This window comes from Macaca nemestrina, chromosome 13 (genome assembly GCF_043159975.1).
Source record: "Macaca nemestrina isolate mMacNem1 chromosome 13, mMacNem.hap1, whole genome shotgun sequence".
NCBI classification, from domain to species: Eukaryota; Metazoa; Chordata; class Mammalia; order Primates; family Cercopithecidae; genus Macaca; species Macaca nemestrina.
Genome location: NC_092137.1, coordinates 76,638,285 through 76,660,347, shown reverse-complemented (window position 1 = coordinate 76,660,347; position 22,063 = coordinate 76,638,285). Strand labels below are relative to the sequence as shown.

General features: G+C 38.2%; 1 long non-coding RNA gene across 1 annotated transcript in view; it reads right to left on the bottom strand.

The window, feature by feature from the left end:
* LOC139357908 (uncharacterized) overlaps positions 1–20,801 on the bottom strand; it is a 55,373-nt gene extending 34,572 nt beyond the window's left edge. The window contains exon 1 of the long non-coding RNA XR_011611934.1: positions 18,966–20,801. This is a non-coding gene — a long non-coding RNA (uncharacterized lncRNA). The remainder of the gene's footprint in view (positions 1–18,965) is intronic.
* Positions 20,802–22,063: the final 1,262 nt, after the last annotated feature.

The window sequence follows — 22,063 nt, the reverse complement described above, 5'->3', positions numbered from 1 at the left end:
TTCTTTTTCTTATTCTAATCTGGTGTTCAATTTAGCCTGGCCTCCTCTAGAAAGAGACAAAGTTATTTTAGAAAAACAAATGCACTGCTCACTTTTTTACTATAGTTTCATGTTTGCTTTTCAGGTTACCCAGTGGGGACATTTCTGAAAGCTACCAATTTGCAGTTGCAAAAGGGGTACGACGTGTAATGTGCCCTGCATTATTTCTCTGTGGCCAGCACCACTCATATCCCTCTGATCAGTTTAGTTACCATCATAGGTATGGGCTGCAACATATTTGTGCTCTAGGGTTGCTGTTGCTGCCAGACAGGATGTTGCCTGCCCCACCACTATTACAGGGACAAATTTAAAACAAATGTGCAAACTCAGGAAATGTTTAGGTGTAAATGCAAGAATTAAAAGAATTCCAGTAGAGTGGCATCTATTTTTAAGACATGCAACAAGTGGGTGATAAAGAAATTCCAAGAAGAATCAAGGACTAAAACAAGCACTAGGGAGAATAGAAGATAGTAAAGCAGAGTATAGAGCAGTCTGGTCCAACAGCACTGAGATCATAATTTAGAGCAAAGACCATGAATTTTTATAGATCCAGGTCAGGATGTAAAAACTGAGAAGGCTACCAAGGCTATCTCTTTTTTTTAAGTGAAAGATCATACGTATTAAGGATATTTGTAAGAGTGTGGATTGAATTGATGGAGCAGATAGTCTAAGAAGAAAGGAAGTGAATTCTGAAATTTATTGACAATTAGGGAGAGTAAATGGGTCAATGTTCCCCAAATGTCAAAGCAACAACGAATAAGAAATAATTGAACAAGTTATCCAACTAGGGAGTAAAGTGCTTGCATCTAACATATCAAAGGTAAAGCTTCTCTGGATGACAAAATATGCTGGATATGGTCATGAAAGGATGTGGCTTTGGTCGTTTAAATAGAGACAAACGCTTTGGAGTAGACGTCAGGAAACATATGTGTAATCAGGTAGCCATTAAAGTCACCAAAATAATGTTAGACCTTGCTTGGTGGGGAAGAAAAAGAGCCAGAGAAAGAAAACGTGAACAATAGGGTGAATTGTGGTTTGAGAATGTAGAAGAAAAATGTAAAAGTTACTCTAAAATGCCTCTTTTTACTCGGTAGAAAACGAATTATATTTAGATAAATAAAGTGCCTCATCTTCCCATGACACACCCAGCAGGATCCCTTTATGGTGTCAAATGCCATGGCAAGTTCTGAGCTCATACTGGCAAATTCTTAATGGGAGTTCTTGGAAAGGGGATAGTATGAAGTAGATTTAAAGAAGCTAAATGTTATTTTGAAGTCATCTCACCCTTTTCACTAAAGTTGAGAGTTGTCTAGCTATACTCTTTATGAATCCAATAGTTTAGTGCTATCATTGGCTCCAAGAAATAAAGCTTATCCCTGCTTGGAATCCTCCCATCTATTCTTTTCAAACATAATCAAGATGGCTTGGTAATTAAAAGAAATCGCTTAGTTTTTGGAATTCAGTTTTATTTCAAGTATTTTACAAAACATAATTCTCAATGAACTCTATTAGTATTCAGAAAAAAATGTATCTTTTTTTTCTTTTTCTTTTTTTTCTCAGCATTTATTCCCTCAAAGTGAAGTGAATGGTAATTGGGCTAAAAAAATTAATTTAAAAGCATACATTTGTTTCCTACTGTGAAGGATGCACAAGAGCTAGAGATATAACCACTGTGCTCCCAATGTTAGTAGCTAGAGAAGCTTTCAATGTTTACATATTTAGTTGAAAAGGGAGCAAATGAATGAAATTAGATTTCAGGCACTGCACTAAGTCCGAACTGTAAGATACTTGAGATGGTTAGCCTTTTCCCTAAAATGAAGATATAAAACAGTGTTCTTTGCAGAAATCTTTTTCATTCTCATTCATAGGAAGGTGGCAAGAGAATCAGTGTGACATTTGGGAGTGGGGTGGCATTTGGGCCAGAGAGCAGTTGCACACCAGGATGACCACTTGAAAAATTTGGCATTAGTACATTAGCATCTGCCTTGGAAGCCCAGCAAAGTGCCAGATGTTGTTTGTGAAATAATCATTCTTACATGCCTGGCATTTGTTTCCCATACTGTACAACTGAACCTCACGAACATTCACTGGCATAAGAACAGTGCCCGCCCTTAAGCAATATATGAGAGGAAAGAAGGCGGATCCACAGAAAATTTTCTTATTGTAATTTAAAACTCTTTTTTGAATAGTTCCATCTTCTTTAATATGCCATGATAGACTCTAAAAGTTTCGTTAGAGCAATATTTTATTTATTTAATTAATAAGATGTCATATGAGACAGCAGTTAGGTACAATTACAAAAATTTATTCTTATAATAATATTTAGTACCTACATACCATTTTGAATTCCACGGCCATTTTGCATTTATTAATTCACTTCATCTAACAAGCATTTCTGTGCATGTGAGACCTGCAGTGATCTTGACTCACAGGATCAAGAGAGGTCATAAAAGATCAGGAGACAAGGGACTAGAGAGGTGACAAGGCATTCTCTGAGCCACCTAGGTAAATTCACGCCCTGCCAATAATACAACAGTTGTATGTGAACCCATTTCATCCTCGCCCTATCTTCAAACATTACAAAGTTACGAAGTTACCAAACCTTGAGACAAGAATTTCTTTTTCATTGATTATTGTAACCAAATGAAATGACAAATAGTTTTCCAATTAAAAAGAGGAATACGAACTGAGCAAATCACATACACATCATAAAATGTGGTGAAAGCATGCAATACTGGTTCAGAAAAGTTTCTGTTTCCTTTGTACATCTGTCATCCCATATACTCCATCACAAAAATAATTATTTTGGAAACTCTCAGAGCCTGTGGTCAGTGCTTGCTCCTATGGAGAGCCCTGGCATCACCCTCCAAGTTAGCCAATGCACATTTTGGAAAGCTCCAACTGAGTGCTCAGTAGTGAGTTCAGTTTTAAAAGAAATATAGTGTAAATCTAAAATATGGCCATAAGGGCTCACAGACTAGTTGTGGAAAGAAGATTAACCCTGATGGAAAGGGTAAATATTAAAAAATAGTATTTGATGAGAAGACCCAGGAACACTCAAATCCTGTCCTTAGGTTGAGATGACTCATTACTGTGTAACAAACTGTTCTAAATGAGTGGAGGAAAACAACACCATTTTATAATTCTCACACACTTTGTAAGGAAGTTACACAGGGCACTGGATGGATGGCTTGCCTATGCTCTATAATGCCAGGAGCCGTAGCACTGAATGCTGGAGATGACTTAAATTGCTGGGAACTGGAATGATCTAAAGGTTTTTTCCTTCATGTATGTGACCTATCTGGTTGGGATGACTCAAATGCTGGGCTCACCTGAGCTCAACAGTTGACTGGGCACCCACATACATCCAACTCATACAACTGTTTTGAGCAGGCCATCCCCGTGTCTATACACAATGCCTATTCCAGCTTACTTTTAGAAAAAGTAACGCCCAAATCATATTAGCAAAAAGGAAGGTAATTTTTCAAGTTTCTTCCCCAATAAAGAGGGAGAAACACATTGGAGACTGTAGAAAAGATAGAAGAAAATTGTATCAGTAAAAGTTTAGTCCAGAGAACAGAGATCACTCTAGGAAAGGATACAATATAGAGAATTTGGAAGGTTTGACAACCTTTGTGAGGGATGGGGGAAGAAATATCAGGGAGACCACTGCTGGCTTTCAGGAAATCAAAAATGTAGAAATTGTAAGGATGCCACCATCAATGATTTCAGCTCCCTATAGCACGAAATTAGGTGATTCTCAAAAGGATCTCTTTTGAAAATATCAAACAAAACCTCATATGTGCCATCTGCCATCACCCACACACCTGAGGATAATGACCTCTCTTTTCTTACCAAATATCAAAGAGCATCTTTCCCTGGCAGAATTTAACATGAAATCTGCTGGTGATAGGTTCTAGAAAATGCAGTTTCCAAGCTTTCCCCCCAAAATATAGAGATGAGTATGTCATGGGATACAGACAATGTTGAGTGGGTGACAGACAATCAAGCAGAATGCAATTGTATATTTCATTCAATCTAAGGAACCATCAACGGTAAGACAAACTGATTTGCAAGATGTCAATTGCATAAAAAATGGCCAATGTTGTATGCAAGATGCTCTCCAATTTTAGAGATATCAAAATGTGAAAAACATACATATGGTAAAATTGATAAAATGCAGTACATTTAGAAATGTGTGCTGATAGACAATGTTGGTTGCCTATTTAACCAAGCCCTCTTTCATCTTTGTTAGTTAATGGGACACTCTAGTTTTATTTGGGTGTTAATGTTTTAAGCCTCAAAGTTGAACCAGAATTTTTTTAAATCAGCCTTGCTGACTCCGTTTCTTACTGCCAGTAATTAATCTGGGGGTGGGTATTTGTTCTGTTATTTTATGTGATGGTCAGTTAGGTGAGGCCAAGGAGACATGGGAGAGGCATAAGAAAGCAAAATTTGTTATACTCACAGGTCCTAGAGATGGAGTTGCCATATGGCACTGGGGCCATATGAGAAATGACAGGGTTTTGGTCAGGTGGCAGAAGACAGGAGCTATGAAAGAACTTAGGCCAAGGTCTTTAAAGGGAAAAGCAAGACAGGGCAAAGTAAATCATGTAGGACTGGCTAGTTTGAATAATTTCTGTTGGCTCTAAGCTAGAAAAGTGGGCTAGTTGCCTGAAACCTGGCCCTGGGTTGATTAAGGTGGAAGAATATTGCCTCTTGGGTGTATTTCTGAGGTATATGGGCCCAACAGAGGAGGTATGACTCTGGATTAGTTAGTTTGCATATTAAAGACATGTTCTTAGCTGAGCCCTTCAGCATCTCCAAGAATCCTATAGACCCAGGAGGGGCAGTCTCTTCAGCCAGAAAGGTTTTTAAGATTTTAAAACATAATAATGTACAAAAAAATCACACACACACACACACATAGGCATTTAACTTGGTTCTACCCAGAAGAATCTAGAAGGACATGGGAGAAATATTGTCCTTGCTGACCAAAAAATAAACAAATGGTAAGGAACAGCAAGATGAGAAAACCCCTTTGCTCACAGCTCCCTTTTCTTTGCTTGGAGTGCTGAACTCTGAGAGTAGGATGCTTGGGGCAATGGTGGTCATCTTACACTTGGGAGGGGAGACAGCCTCCACATGCTGAAGATAGAAAAACAAAGGTACTATGAGAATCTGGGCTCATATGGCACCGTTGAGCTGGTGTATCAATCCTCTAATGTTTTCTCCTTATATTTATTATTATGTCAGATGAATTCACCCTTACTTTTACTTACGTATTCCGTTATTTACAGCTGAGCATATCCAAACTGAAACATACAAATGTCGACATATTTCTGTGATAGCAGCAAGTAATTTTTGGTTAGATTCATAGATTGAGAAGTTTTATATACAGAGGAAAGAGGAAAGCAACCTTCTCTGACTTTAGAAAGCTTAGTACCACTATTTTGTGTTATGGCCATTTTATATCCTATTCCCATCAATATATTTAGCAACAGCCACTTGAATATGAGAAATCCAAGATCCAGGTTACAATGTCTGTAAAGTTAGGTAGATGCATCCTATTCTGCTCTTCAATGTTATTCAACCAACAAAGAAAAAGGAAAAGGAAAAGAAAAACTGGTTTTCTTTATTGTGCAGCCTGTGTGGTATAAAATGTGAATGCCCTGGTATGATGACCTGAATGTTTACGTTACCCCAGAATTCATGCTGAAATCCTATTGCCTGATGTGATGATATTAATAAATGGGGCCTTTGGGAGGTAATTAGGTCATGAGCTTGAGCCCTCACAAATTTAATTAGTGCCCTAATTATTAAGGCATCCAAGAGAACTCTCTTGTCCTCTTTCAATCATGTAAGAATCACAAGAAGAAGATGGTGGCAGTTTGTAACCTAGAAGAGGGTCCTCACCAGAACCAGTCATACTAGCACCCTGATCTCAGACTTACAGCTTATATTTCTGTTGTTCATAAACTACCCAGTCCATGATATCTTTTTATAGCAGCTTGAATGAACTAAAACACCCTTGGTTTTTATTTTGCCATTCCAGTCACCCATCTAAAGACAGAGTTCTCAGATTTCTTGGCATTTCCCCATCTTGCATCTAAATTCCTGCAGAAGGGTCACTGCTTGATTGGACATCCTCTGTTAACAGTCTGACTGGGAGGGGGCAGAATGTCAGTGACAAATGACAGAAAACAGAGAGGGAAGGGTGAGCAGCAACTGATAAGATCTGCCATTAAGGGACCTCTTGGAGTTAGGCCAAAGATCACCTGGTAAGGGAGCACTGTGGTTGGTCACCACAGGTAATGAGAAGAAGCAAACGTAAGCATGACTCATTCCTTATGCTGTGCAATTCCAGAACAAGTGTCTTAGTCCATTCCAGAACAAGTGTCAGTCCATATCTGTGTTACTATAAAGGAATACCTGAGGCTGGGTAATTTATAAAGAAAGGTTTATTTGCCTTACGGTTCTACTGCCTATACAAGAAGAATAGTGCCAGCATCTGCTTCTGGTGAGGTCATCAACCTGTTTGCACTCATAGTGGGAGGTGAACAGGGGGAGCCAGCATGCACACAGATCACATGGTGGGGGAGGAAGCAAGAGAGAGGGGAGGGAGGTGCTGTGCCCTTTATAACAAGCAGCTCTCATGCGAACTCAGAGTGAGCACTTACCCCCTTCAAGAGAGGTCATTAATCTATTCATGAGGGATTTGCTCCCATGATCCAAACAACTCCCACGAAGCCCTACCTTCAACCTTGGGGACCAAATTTCAGATGATATTTGGAAGGGACAAACATCCAAACTATAACAACAAGATACACACTGTGGCATGAAAGGCACCAATACAGGAAAAATTAGGAAAATATGATTGCTCCCCGGAACACCCAGAACAAAGTTGAAGACTCTGTGCTCTCCTCTCTAGCAGTGTTTGGAATCTTGAACACATCTACTTGGAGCATGGATATTTCAACTATGGTAATATTGTATGATTTAGGATACCTTGATGTTCTCTGACAAATTGCCCCTCTGCCCTCTGGCAGACATTATATTTCTTCAGCTTAAATCTTTATTCTCAGATTTAAATTCACTAGACAGCAAGTACTTTATACAAGTATAAAACCATGCATATAGCCATATAACTTGCTTTCACAAATTAAAGTCTCTGGGTCTCACCTCTTGATTCAGTAGGTGAGGATGAGTTGAGGTGCAGAAATCCAGCTGAATCTAATGCAAGTGGTCCAGGGACTACAGTGTAAGAAATATGGCTTTATATCCTTTAGTGTGAATGCAAGTACCAAGGGCAAGTCTGCTTAAGAAAGTCCTCTTAAGTTACGTAGTTTTGGAGAGTGAGATATAGAAGGGAGGGGGTGGGGTGAGAAGGGGGAAATAGCATAAAAAGAGGTTGAGTTGCCAGGTATAGTTCATACGGCTAAATCCCAACACAGATTTTCCAAGGTGAGTCAGGAAGGGTAGGATATAATGTCCAGAGAAATGTTCTTTTATAAGTGGATTTGATCAATGGGAGTTGAATGAAGACCTGTCTTTATTAATTATTCAATATTTGATATCCTCAGTCACCTCTGCTATGAATTTGAATTAAGAGAGGGGCAGAAGCTCCACCATAGCCCTTTGTCCTATGTCCAGCCCCAAGGAATGCTTTCAAGCAAAAACTGAAGGGAAAAAAAAAAAAGCTCAAAGAGGAGATGGAGACCAGCTGGGATTTATTTCGGTGTGTCAGCTTGACACAAACATGGGTGAAGGCCAGATATGGATTGGTGACTCATCCACATTTAGATGCAGTCTGTGTAAAATGTTTTCATTTCCGCATCATGGAAGCAAATCTGAAAGCTTTCACTCAAACCGTGGAATTTAATTTCTTGCAACAAAAAAGGACCTACCTCCTAGAACAGCTTTTAAAAGTCCCCCTTTGATTTCGGCTTAGTTTCCAAATCTTATTTAATTATGTTTTGTCTAATTTCAACATAGAAACAACCAAAATCATGATTATTTTGCCTCGAGGTAAACCTCTGCTTCTGCATGCATTGTTTTTAAATAAGTATGAATTAAAGTTTGGCTAATCATTAGTACCACATAATCCTTTCAAAAGAGACTTTAGATACTGCATATTCTTTTGAAAGGCACTGAAATTACAGCCAAAATGCCTGCATTGTGGGGGTCAAAAGAGGTCAGGAGAATCTGTTAGCCTGTGTCTGTGGCCATTCACTCCTTGAATATTCATTTTGAAGAGGAGTGGTACCATTTTTGTCAAGCTTTCAGAAAAAGCAAGAATTCTAATATTAAGACTTTATCCCCTGCCTTCAGACTTTTTTGTCCAACATGGCTTTTTAATGTTCATGATAAAACCAGTCAAAAAAATTCTCCCTGACTACAGCTGTAATGTGGACATTCCTGCGCATCTTACCATACATACCAAAGGACGTCATCATAACACACAAACATGAAGATCCAGGGATTCCTGACCATTGTCACAGCATCTGGATGACAGGAGATGTGGATTTCGGTGGCAGATAGTTCAAAATTATTTATTAAGCAATTACTATGTGCCAGGCTTGAGATATACCTGTGAGACCAAAATCCACCTCATGACTTCTTTTAATTCATACCCCTTTTTCATCCCCAGCTTTCCCATTAAGAAAGATGGAGAGAATTGAACTGGATCTCATATCAGGTATAGCTTAGCTCTATAATTCAGTAGATTTAAAGAGCTTGCAATCCTTGTGAACTGTCAGTGCGGGCATGTTAGTGGGTATTGGTAAATAAGAGCATTTAACGAATGAAGGACTTCAAAGGGTCTTCAGCATTTTTATCATTCTCTACAATTACAGATGATTATCTTTTTAATCCAGTTAACTAAAAAGGACACCCAGCCAATCCTAGTGGCAAATGTTTTATTTTCTTGCATTGTTTTGTCAGGAATAAATGAAAAAATTATTGTCATTTAAAAAAATATGTATTTCCCTGGAGGACAGAGAAAAAAATTTTTTGCAGGTAAGCACAGGATCCCTAATGTCCCCAAACTAGGTAGTGATGAGGAATAGCCCCTGGGAAAATAAAATCCTATTTTATTTTTATTTATTTATTTAGATACAGACTCTCACTATCACCCAGGCTAGAGTGCAGTGGTGCAATGATAGCTCACTGCAGCCTCAATCTCCTCAAACAACCCTTCTACCTCAGCGTCTTGAGTAGCTGAGACTACAGCCCCCCCTGCCTGGCTAATAAAAAATTTTTGTTTGTTTTTGTAGAGATCTCACTATATTTCCCAGGGTGGTTTAGAACTCCTGGGCTCAAATGATCCTCCTGCCTCGGTCTGCCAAAGTGCTGGGATTATGAGTGTAAGCCACCACGTCTGGACCAAAAATATCATTTTAATTTTTTGAGGAGATCAATATGCTGAAATCTTTTTTTTTATTATTTTTTTTATTTTTATTTTTATTTTTTTTGAGACGGAGTCTCGCTCTGTCACCCAGGCTGGAGTGCAGTGGCCGGATCTCAGCTCACTGCAAGCTCCGCCTCCCGGGTTCACGCTATTCTCCTGCCTCAGCCTCCTGCTGGGACTATAGGCGCCCGCCACCTCGCCCGGCTAGTTTTTTGTATTTTTTAGTAGAGACGGGGTTTCACCGTGTTAGCCAGGAGGGTCTCGATCTCCTGACCTCGTGATCCGCCCGTCTCGGCCTCCCAAAGTGCTGGGATTACAGGCGTGAGCCACCGCGCCCGGCCCAATATGCTGAAATCTTAAGCTTACATTATCAATCAACAATACGATTATAGCCCCCCCCCCCAATTTAAAAAAATAATCAAGACAGGCTTTAAGACTTTGATGGCAATTTTAAAAGGAAAGGACAGAATCATGTAGTGCTTTTACCAATCTTCAATGTTAAGGGAAAAAATATCTTCAGGAATCTCATTGATTGACAATAGAAAAATTTTATTTTATACTAAATTATGTTTTAATTATTTTCAAAGTTGCTTTTAGTTTATTTAAATATAAACAAGCTATAATGGATGAAAGGATAGATGATTGATTGATTGATAGACTGATACATAAGATAGAAATTTAGGTAAAATCCTGGAAATAAACATTTATTTATAAATGTGAAAATGAAAAATATCCCTTTGGATCTCTGGCCATAGTATAAAACAAAAAATATTTTCTAAATAGTCATGATATTTTCCCTCAAGTTTTAAGAATGTTTGTTTCTAGAAGTAGTATAAATTAAACTATTTAAAAATTGAGAAGGAAAATGTAGATAAAATTGCTCTCTGGAGAAATCTGACCTATGAAGTATTAGGAAACAATTGTTCCTACATTCTCCATTTCCCTCGATTCTCCAAACCTACTTGCTCCTGTCTCTTCTTACCTTGTCAGATTTCTTTGCTCATTCTTCATAAAATGAATAGAAATCACAGATGGCAGCTCCTTTAAATTCCTTCCACCACGTCTACAAAGCTACATTCACCCTCTACTCCATCTCTTCTTGTGCACAAGAAGTTTCTCTCCTTTCCTAAAGGTCAGTGCTCTCTATCACCCTCTCAGGGACCTCACTCAGCTATTATTCCTTCTATCTCCTGCCACCAACTCTTGACTCTTCCTAATTAGATATCAAATATGCTCTCCATCTCTCATGTTAAAAATGCTGTCCTTAAATCCTATAACCGCCTCCAGCTATCTCTTAATATTGTGACTCTGTTTCAGCGTGAATAATACCTCAAAGAATATCTGTGTACTATGGTTCGGCTGTGTCCCCACCCAAATCTCATCTTGAATTGCAGTTCCCATAATCCCCACGTATTGTGGGAGGTGCCAAGTGGAGATAATTGATTCATGGGGGTGGTATCCCCAATCCTGTTCTCATGATAGTGAGTGAGTTCCCATGAGATCTGATGGTTTTATAAGGGGCTTCCCCCTTCGTTTGGCTCTCATTCTTCCCCTTCCTGCTGCCAACTGAAGAAGGACATGTTTGCTTCCCCTTCTGTCATAATTGCAAGTTTCCTGAGGCCTCCCCAGCCCTGCAAAACTGTGAGTCAATTAAACCTCTTTCCTTTATAAATTACTCAGTCTTGAGTATTCCTTCATAACAGCGTGAGAATGGACTAATACACCATGTATGCTTGTCTCCACTTCCTACCAATCACATTCACCTATTTTGAACTTGCTAAGGCTGTTTTATTATAACCATCAATAACTTTCACACTACTAAAGAGAATGGGTCCTGTATAGTCTCCATCTTGTTAACTCAGTTGACCACAGCATTCTTGAGGAAGTTGTTCTTTTTCAACTGGTCATTACACACTCTCCTGATTTCCTCTAACCTCTGGCCATGACTATCTCAGGACTCTGTGCTCAGGCCTAGGATGTTCTCATTCTAGTCCTGTCCTCATTCTGTACTTCTCTATCTACACTGTCTCATAATTAAGCTCATTTCTCCCACTCACCACAAGCCACTTATGCACCTCATTTCTGATGATTAACCTTTATAATTATATATACTTCCTATCTTAATATCTCCACTCAGATGTTTCTAAAGTTTTTCAAACCAATTATGTTCAAAACTAAGCCCTCTTAAAATTATTCTTCCACATTAGCATTTTCCACATTAGAAGCCAATGCCATTATCTGTCTCCTCATATCAGAACCATATGGAGGGACTCTTGATATGCCCCATTCATCTCCCAAATGAGTCATCTCTCACCAAGTGAAAATATTGATTCTATCTGCCTCAAAAATATATCTGAAATCTCTCAGCTTCTCTCCTTCTCTATTCCCACCACCTGAGTACAAGTCCTCATATTCTCTTTCTGATGTGTCAGATCAGCTCCTAATAATTAGTCTTTTCTCCTCTCCATTCAGTCTATTCTCACAGCTATCACCTTCATGTTTTAAAACATATCACTACAAAATGCTTCTGCTTAAAGTGTACATCAGAAGCTTCTTTTGCTCATAAAAGTCTGAATTCTTTAGCAGTCATAGACTCCAGGTATCTGACCCCTGGCTGTTTCTGAGGCTTCCCTGAATGCCCAGCTCTCCTCACTGTATTTACTACAAGTCAGCTTGAGCCTCTTTTAGTTCCTTTTTGCCCACAACCTCCTCATGCAGTATTCCCTCTGCCTGGAATCCATCCCTCACCAGTCCACCTCTATCCATCTTTCAGGCTTCCTCAGCTAAAGAGTCACTCCCTCATGGGAGCCTTCTTTGATCTTCCTCCACAAGTTTGGATCCCATTTATGTGCTTTTAGAATATCTCATGCTTATTATTGTCTTATTCTAGCACCACATATTGCCAGGAACATAATAGGCACTCTAAACATATTTATTAAATAAAGAAAATTGAGGGAAAAAAATTTTTCAAAAATGATTTTCTAAAAGGTCAACATTTAAAGGACATAAACATTGAATAAGAAGGTTTTGGGCTCCTAATCAAGATTTTAATCAATACTTAATCCACAAGTGATTTCCACCGTTGGTGCCCTCCATGTACATTTCTATAAAATTTGTCACTGACTGAAGCTAGAACATCCCATAAACAATGTGGCTAAGTTAGTTCAATTGTTGCTTATATCATATAAATAGTTTGACCTTGAAACACTTTTGGAGAAATGCTAGCAGCCTAGAGAGGATTGGCCCACTAAAGCCAAGCAGCTGAGAGCCCAGGCTCGGAATCTGGCACTGCTTGGGAATCTTTAACTCTGAGGTTAATAAATGAAGTCTATGAAACCTCCGGTACCACTTGTAAAATGTATTTGAAAAAGAAACATTGATTATATTATATACTGTTTTCTTCATGAGGGCCTGAGTATGTATTTGTATATATTTGTGTGTTGGGGAGAAGGATGTTGAGCTCTCCTTTTAGTAATATTTGTGCAGCTCTTGAATAAGTCCTTTGTTTATGAGCCTTATAAATGTAGTAATTTATGATAATTTTGTCTTCATGATGCCTACCAGAATATAAAAACTCAAATTATTCACCCATTTCTAGGACATGTGAATTCAGCCTGTGTTTTGATACTGATCTTATTCCTAGTTTCATCTTTTTCCTACTATTATTTTCATTTGGCTCACTTAACTTGCTTATTGTAAACTTGTTTATTATTATTCATGTGCATACTATATGTATTATACATATATATCTTTTTACATTCACAATCCAAAATTATTTTTAAACTATAAGTATGATTGATGAGATTGCAAAAGATCAAGAATATAGAGTTTATATGTTGAAGATAAGCCAACAATAAAGTACAATAAAGTAAAAAAATTAAAGTCTCAAGGGGCAACAGAGTGAAATAATCAATAGGATTTATCTTGGTAGCACCACAGGAAATAAAGAAGTGATATCAGAGATGAAAAATACTAAAGACTTTTCAATTTTTAAATGTAAACAAAATAAGCAAAGGGTCTTTCACCTCTCAAATTGGAAAAGGTGTTTTTAAATTCTAAGACCCAATATTTAAGAGGCAGAGAAACAGACACTCTCATATACTGGTCACAAGAGAGTGGGGTAATGCAGAAATCTCATGGAACAATTTCTAAAGCCAATCAATAACCTTAAAAAAATCTCACACTTTTTTACCTAGAAATTTCCTTTCTGAGAATTTATTCTGAAGTAATATGCATAAAGGTTTACAAAGATTTAAAGAATAGTCATTAAATAATTGTGTATGATATTAAAAATACATACAAACATCCTAGATATCTAAGGAATTAAGAAGACATCATATCTAAATACTATGGCATACTAAATAACCATTAAAATTATTATTATAACAATATTAGCGTCAAAGAATGAAAATTAGATATTAAGTGAAAATCAAGTTGCAAAATAATAGATGCTAGTCCCTTTATGTTAAACATATTACTAAATATACATTTCAGATACATTTATATATATATGTTTGTGTATATATACACACATATGTGTATATACACAGACGTGTATATGCACACACATGTGTATTAAAATTATCTCTGGATTGTGGTATAAGATTTTTATTTTTCACTTTCTGTATCAATACTAAAGATAAACATTTTTAAGCAGTTGAAGAAGCTATAATGTAAGATTCCTGAAATTGCATATGTTCAAGGATAACTTATCCCACAGTCATTTAATAGAACTCCTAGATACTATTTTACCATTAGAAACACAGTCCTCTTCTCAGGAACCTATATCCTAAGGTAAGTCCATTACATGTAACATCTAATATAGTGTACATTCTTTTCAATATTAAATTTTCTCTTAATCAAAATCAACCTCAGCTGAATTAGTAAAAAATTAAAATGTTTTGGGGTGCAATGTGGGGCCACACAGGTGAGAACAGTAGAGCTGTCTGGGTAGCAGCTAAAGCCCACCTAGCTAGCCTCTCCTACTGCCTCAATGAAGATGTGTCCAGCCTTATGAGGCACCATGTCCAGGCCTCTGAGCCACGTCTGGCCAGCCCTGAGTGGAAGTCAGGGCATTCCATCTGTAGCCTGGGGCAGACTTCCCATCCCCAGGCTGAACACATTTTTCTGACTTCTGTCTCCCCAGTTGGGTCTTCTCATTAATAGTTTTGCAAACTAGAACCAGATCAGGGAGAGATCAGGTCTAAATCTCAGGAGCCCCTGTCCACCTCCCACCTCACCTGTGGATATGCTGCTGCCCCCCCGAATGAGCTTGGACAGATCCAGCTATCAGTAGAGCAGTCGTTTGCATCCAAAAGGTGTGGTCGGGGGTGGGGGCACCCTGATGCCAAGGAGTTGGGGACTTCATCAAGAGCCACCCTCATTACGGTTCAGCACAACTCTCCCACCCTTCAGTGCTTCCCTGCACCCCACCCCACCCTGCTCAACATGTTTACAAAATTCTCTGTGTTCCAAGGATCTTTCCCAGTGGTGCTTGCCAAGCCCCCTGAGCCTATCTATCCCATGAAAAGATGGCCACACACCACACTCTGCTTTATGCCTCCTTGAAAGTGGGGAAACATGAGCTTCCGGAATGCTGTGTTATGGGTCTGTATCAGTCAGAGCCCAGTCAAGAGACAAAAGCCACTTCGTTATTTAACAAAGAGAGTTTAATAGGAAAGTATAGGAATCAGCTTCCATCCATAGGGAATAATTGCTCTCCCTGGGGAGAACAATAGGAAGAAGTGGGAATTATTAAAACCTGGAACCTTGAATCTGAGGTCCTGTGGGTCTGGACTCAGATCTCGGAAAGATAAGTGCTTGTTGTAGATGATTGTGTCTCTCAAGTGGACACAATGAGGCTGGTTCTATAAATTGATGGAGAAATTGCAAAGTGGAATCAACTGCTATTACAGAAATGAACTGCTGCTGCAGGGGTGAAGAAGCACTGCTAAGTGATACTCAAAGAAACAGGAATCAGATAGGAGAGCACAAGTCCTTCTTTGGGCTTTGAAGTCTTCCTTCAGTGCCTCTTATTGGCAGATCCTAATAGAGAACAGGTGGAAAAGCAGCAACATAGTTGTCCCATCATAAAGGAGAGTAGAAAAGACTGGGTTGGGAGTGGAGAGAAAATATCTCAATAAGTGGCATAGAGTCTGAGCAGCCCTTGGCTTCCTTTTATCTGCAGAGATTGCTAGCAGGATATACCTGGAGAGGCTGAAACCAAGGGCTCAATAAAGCTTTGAGCTCATGGTTGTTGCTCTGTGGCTTCCTAACTCTGGTAAGGCTGTGAATCTTACTTGTTTCCAAGCTGTCTTCCAGAATTGTATCCCTTCTTCTCTAGAAAAAGCTGGCAAAATGATTACATTTTCAAAGCTCTTACTGGAAAGCTACATCTGGAAATCAACCAGTGAGACTACCAAATTCTTGTGATCTAGTCCTATCTCAAGCATCGATGAGGGGATTTTTGCTAAGCCTGTGATAAGTCATAAATAACTGAGCCAACATTCCTGATGATAGAGACATCAGGAATGTGACTCTATCAGTACACCCATTGCAAAGTTGTCTCTATTGCCAAGCCTGTGGGTATTCCTTCATAACCTTTGAGGGATCTTTTGTGGCCTTTCCCTGACCATCTCTAAGAAAATATTTACTTGGGAAGGTGTTTATGTGGGATTTTTTCATCCTTTTTTTTTTTTTTCAAGAGAAAAGAGCTAGATGTGGAGAATGCTCTAATGTGTGACTGATATCAATAAAAGACATGAAGTTTCAAAAAATTGATGTGACAAAGATTGCTTCAAATCCTCATGCTCTAGTGCGTCAGTTTTCTAGAGCTCCACTGAGAAGACTTCAGAAAGTATATACTATCTACTGCAAAAACAAGCCTATGGGTCCTTGCTAACAACGAAGCTAAATAAAGCTTGTTGAACCAGCTTTCCAGCCACTAGGGCGGTGTTCACTACCACCATTGCATAGCTCTGTGCTGGCACCAGATAGACTGGCATGCCTACAATTCTTTTGTCTTCTCTTTCAGAAAAAGTCAGATGCCTTCAGATGGTATATATGATATTTTATCAACTGATAGAAGAACGACTCTTATGCCTGTGACACTACCATTAAGTCCTGGTCACTGTGAAACTCTTAGAATGCCTTTATACCCCAAACTCCCCAAACTGATGTTTATGTTTGTGCCTTTTTGAGTGAGGATAGGATAGAGAGACAGCATATTTTAAAAGTACCTTTCCACCTGAAAAAACCTTTTGTTTTTCACCCTTGTTAATGTCTTGTTCCTGTAAAATCGAGTATAACAATACTTCCCACTCTTTGTAAATATGCATTTGACTACATTCATTTTAAGAAGATAATATTAAAAATTAAAAAAAAATTGACTATGGTGACTGTTATTAGTGCTTTATTTATTTGGAAAAGATAGACTATTTGCTCTTTTTTGCTACCTTCCTGCATTGCAGTTAGGAATGAAAAATATGTTATGTTTCTAAATGCAATAATACCATAGATAATCCAGTATGAAAGTGTCCAATTACTGATTTTTCTAGTTTATCAACATAGTCTGTTTTTAAAAGGCTTAGTTTTTAGACTTCAGTGGATTGAATTATTCTATTTTTAAATGATAGATTAGAGCTCTTAATTTTATTATTCTCAAAACTCCATTACAGAGAGAGCAGTTTTTAAGGAGCACTTGCATAGAGAAAGTTCCTTTCTTATTATGGCCCGGAAAAGGATGGATTTTTCTATTTTTTATTTTTTGATTTTACTACCCATCTCAATGACACTTTACTCATGGACGGTGTCTCCCTAAAAGGTACCATCGCTAGGCATTTTTACAACCCCCAAACACACACACAATCAGACACGTGCCTACACAGGCACCCACATACACACAGAGCAAGTTCTTTTCCATTACTGTAAACCTTTAACTAGATGAAATTTGAGCAGAGGGTGAAGCATAAAGAAAATGAGAGCTGGAGGACAAGGCACAGCTTCCTAGCTGCCTGAGGCGAAGATGGGTGAATGAATGCCTAGAGTTCTGACTGTTACAGGCTCAGGATCTTTGAGGCAGAAACAGATAGAAAGCGAGGCATAAAACCTCTATAGAAGTTTTAATATTTATATTGTCAATTCCATCAAGCCTCCTACATCTTTTCAGAAGGTGTCTATTTCTTGACTCAAAGTCAGAGAATATCATATGCCAAGCCTTTAAAGGTATTCCTCATTACTGTTCCATCTACCTTATAATTAATGACAATTCCTCCCAGATTCTGGCATCAGGCTGTCGGTCTTTGTTCCCATGTTGCTATGAGTTTTTGCCTCTTTCTGTTACTTCAGGCATATTTTAATGAGAATTTAAGAACCACCATATCGGTGGATTCTATCAAATTCTATTTTGGATTAGCAATTTAATGGAAAACAATCCCAATCAAGAGAGCATTGATCCCTTTTTAAATTCCGGTTAACACATAATTATAAATAACAAAACAAGAAATAAAAAAGAGGAGATAACCAAAATGTTACTAAGGGGATTTAAATGAAGAGATAAACCATGCTCCTTGATAAGAAAACTTTATATTGTTAAAAGTCTGTTTTCCCCCAAATAATTGTGAAATTGTTTCCAATCAAATTTTTGAGAATTTTTTTTTTGGGGACTTGACACAATGAGTCTAAAGCCATCTAGACATATGATTCAAAATATGTTTTTTTTCAAAAAGAAAAACATCTAATTGAAATTTACACTAAGAATATTAAGAGTTATAGTTACACAATTCTTAAAGTATAACAAAGGCAGCTTCATAGGCAGAACAATGTCTTAGAACATAGAGTTCAGACTAACTGTACTGACCAGACCCAGTGACCACAGGTCAGCTCAGGTCACCACAGGTCTGCTCAGCAGATCAGAGCAGAGAAGAGCAGGTTCATTGAGAGGGTGTCAGCTGGACCATGGAGAATGGATACACATATGAAGATTATCAGAGCACTGCAGTATGGCTTCTGTCTCACACCAAGCACTGAACACAAGTGACAGTGATCTGTGGGTCTGAATTAGGACATCTGATTGACAAATTAATTCAGGCCCAAATCTTTAGCAACAGTGAGATGCTCAACTTTTTCCAAAGGTCAGTGTTGGCCGACTGGTGTTTGGGTTCCTGAATGGCACAGCGTATGTGATGATGCAAGGAAGGTTCCACTTGTATGATAGATACCTGCTGTGGAACATGACATTTTTGCATGAGGTTTTCCAGCTTGTGGGTGGGAACATCTTGGTGGCCACCAATGTAGCTGGAGGGCTCAACCCCATGTCTGAAGTTGGAAGGATCATGCTTGTCTGTGATCACATCAAGCTACTTGGTTTCTGTGATCAGAACTCTCTCAAAGGGCCCAATGATGAAAGGTTTGGAGTTCATTTTCCTGACACATCTGATGCCTACAACTGTACAATGAGGCAGAAGGCACTCAATTCTTAGAAACAAATGGGGAAGCAGCGAGAGGTACAGAAACATACCTGTGCGATGGCAGTGAACCGCAACTTTGAGACTGGCAGGGACTCATCTGATGCAGAAGATGGGGATGGATGTTGTTTGGCATGAGCACAGCATCAGAGTTAGAGTTGCATGGCACTGTGGACTTTGAGTCTTTGCTTCTCACTCACCACTGACGAAGTCATCATGGATTATGAAAGCCTGAAGAAGGCCAATCATGAGTAAGTATTAGAGGCTGGGAAACAAGCTGCACAGAAATTGGAAGTCTGTCTCCATTCTTAATGCCAGCATTCCACTACCTGACAATGCCAGTTGATCAGCCCTAGAGTGGTCTGATGTCTCCCACATCAGATCCAAGTAGCTGCTATGTACTTTTGCCCCTTGCTGAAATCACATGCCATGCCTCTGCTCTTAGATGGTAGCAGAACAAAGAGGAAGGTTCCTGTTCTTCACCTTCCCCACTTTCTCCTACCAGACCCTCCTGCTTTTGCTTAGTTGTCTTATCAAACCAGTGTCTATCCCTGTTTTTTGTTTTTTGTTTTTTTTCAAGAGCAGAAGCCCGTGGCTACCACACAACCATGGATATGCCCAGGATTTGACTTGGGCTTTCAAACTTTGCACAGTAGCTGCTACTAGCATTTTGAGATAATACTCTCACATTCCTGGGGACTCAGTTCTACCTCACCTACCGCACTAGAGACCAAAGTCTAACTGAGTACTCTCTGGACTTAATTAAACCATAATGTTTTGAGAATAAAGAGAAATTTGAAACTAAAACAGAACATGGAGTTAAGAAACAATTTATAATTTGATAAATGTAAAACTTCAATCCAATAGAAAACATGTTGGCTTATTTAAAATGTGTGAATTACAGAAAATTGTGAACCACAGGAAATCAAATAATAATATATTTGGTCATTAAGCCATACACTAACAGAAATTCAAAATTAATTGAAAGTTTAATAGAGTACAGAAAACAATAAAAGTGCTAAAATAAAACGTAGGCAAATATTTATATAGTTTTCAAGTGGAAAAGCCCTTTTTAAACATACAAACAAAACCACATTCAGTGAAAAACTTAATTATACAGAAATAACATTGTTGTGCAGCATGAAACACCATGAACAAATAAAGAATAAATAAAAGAGAAAACAAACGGAATTTTTATTAAAAATATTACAGAATAATTCTCCAGGTGGCCTTGGACTGGCCCAATTCCTACCCTTTTCTCAGTTGTAATTCTCAAGCACAATTGCAGAATACTTTGGGAATGTAACATTCCAAGACAAGGAGGAAGTGACCAGAACTGCCTTGGCTCTTTTCCTTCCCCTCTTAGAACAGGATATTCTATAGCACTTTAGCCCAGAATGTTATAGTGCCCCTGAGGTATAAAACCCAGGATGGACTGCTTTCTGGAGCTCCTCAGTGGCAGTACAATGAGACATGTGCAAACAAGATTCTATTTGCCCTGTGCAACTTTCTTGAGCCTTGGGCAAACAACTTGCAATGAATCATAGACTTCTACTGTCCCTCTCTGCCTATTTGTAAGTAGTCAAGTTGCTTAACTTGTTATATGCAAGTGTTCTGTCTCATTGGACTTGTGCAAATGATAGCAGCTATAACCTAAAAGGCAGTGGGCTGAAGTATTTAGACTCCCATTTCTTGTGGTTGGCATAGTGATGTTCTTTGCTATTCTCCATGCAGTGGGAGTCCACCCCTAGGATTAGCAACCAGTGTACAATGAGCCAGCTTCACACATATGACAAACAAATGGCTCATAACATTTTTGATGACAGATCGCATAAAAAAGTTAATTAAAAATGAATATTCTATTGCCAAAAAGGGTAAAAGACATAAATTTAAACATTATTATATAATAAATAAAATGTGTCAAAAATTAGAGAAAAGCTATTCAATTCTATTTATGAGAGAACCCGTGACAATTTAAAAAAGAAATAAAATGTCATGTTTTAAATAAAATATAAGAACAAAGTAATATTAATTCAGAATGCTTGTCAAAACAGGGATTTCCTTAGCCTTGCCATACATTATAAACTGATAATATAATTGGAGTTAAAATATATGTTAAAATCATTTAAACTGGGCATATTCTTTCTGTTTATCTTTTTTATAATGTCTTCCAAAGAAATTATGAGAGTATTTACAAATAAGGATGTTCTGCATTGTAATGTTATAAAGATTAAAAAATATATAGTTTGAAAGTTCAACAATAAAAACAGTGTTTGAACAAGTATGTCACACTTAATCCGTGATTCTGAAGTGAGTATATTTAAGAACTACACGGGAAAGCATGCTAAAATGCAAATCATAACAACTTGGCATTCCCTTTGTTTCAGTCAAGACTCAGATTCCAATTCACCCATATCTATATTGCCATTATTAGCAGAAAAAAAATTTTAGTAAACGTAGGTAATTGTGTGTAGCCTTCATTTTAAGAATTAGTGATATATTTCAGGAGTAGTATTTAATCATTAAATTGGTGTTGCAGATGAATGCTTATTGATCAGAAATGATGCTCATAGATTTTCAACTTCTAGCAAGATGGTAGACTGAGCTGATATTAATTATCTTCTAATTCAGATATCAGTAGTTCACATGCTAGGCAAAGTATAATACACAAAGAAAATAAGTTTATCACTAATTTCAAAGTTAAAAAGTAAACTCACTAGACACAAAAAAACCACCAGAGTTCAAAGCCAATATAGCAAGCACAAGGTGAATGATACCCTGTCCTTGGGTTATCTGATGCCAGGTAGACCTTGGGCATGAAGAGACGATGCTCACGCCCACATAGATGGTATAGGGGAGACGTGGTCTTGTTAACACTTAGGGTGGGCATGAGAACTAAGATCTTACCTTAAGTCTGGACTCTCAAAGGCATGTTTCTTTTGTATAAAGGGTGTTAGAAAAAGTTCATCCTTAGCCAAAAAAGTAGTAAGAAAACTGCCTTAGCTCAGAACTTGGGTAGAGAAGGACAGTGGGGTATTTCTCATGGGAAATGGAAATTCCAAGCCTAGTCAAGCATGAGCTCAGGCTTGGAAGTTATACCATATGAATGCCATAAATCCCGTGACAGGATGTTAATGTTAAAAACTGGCCT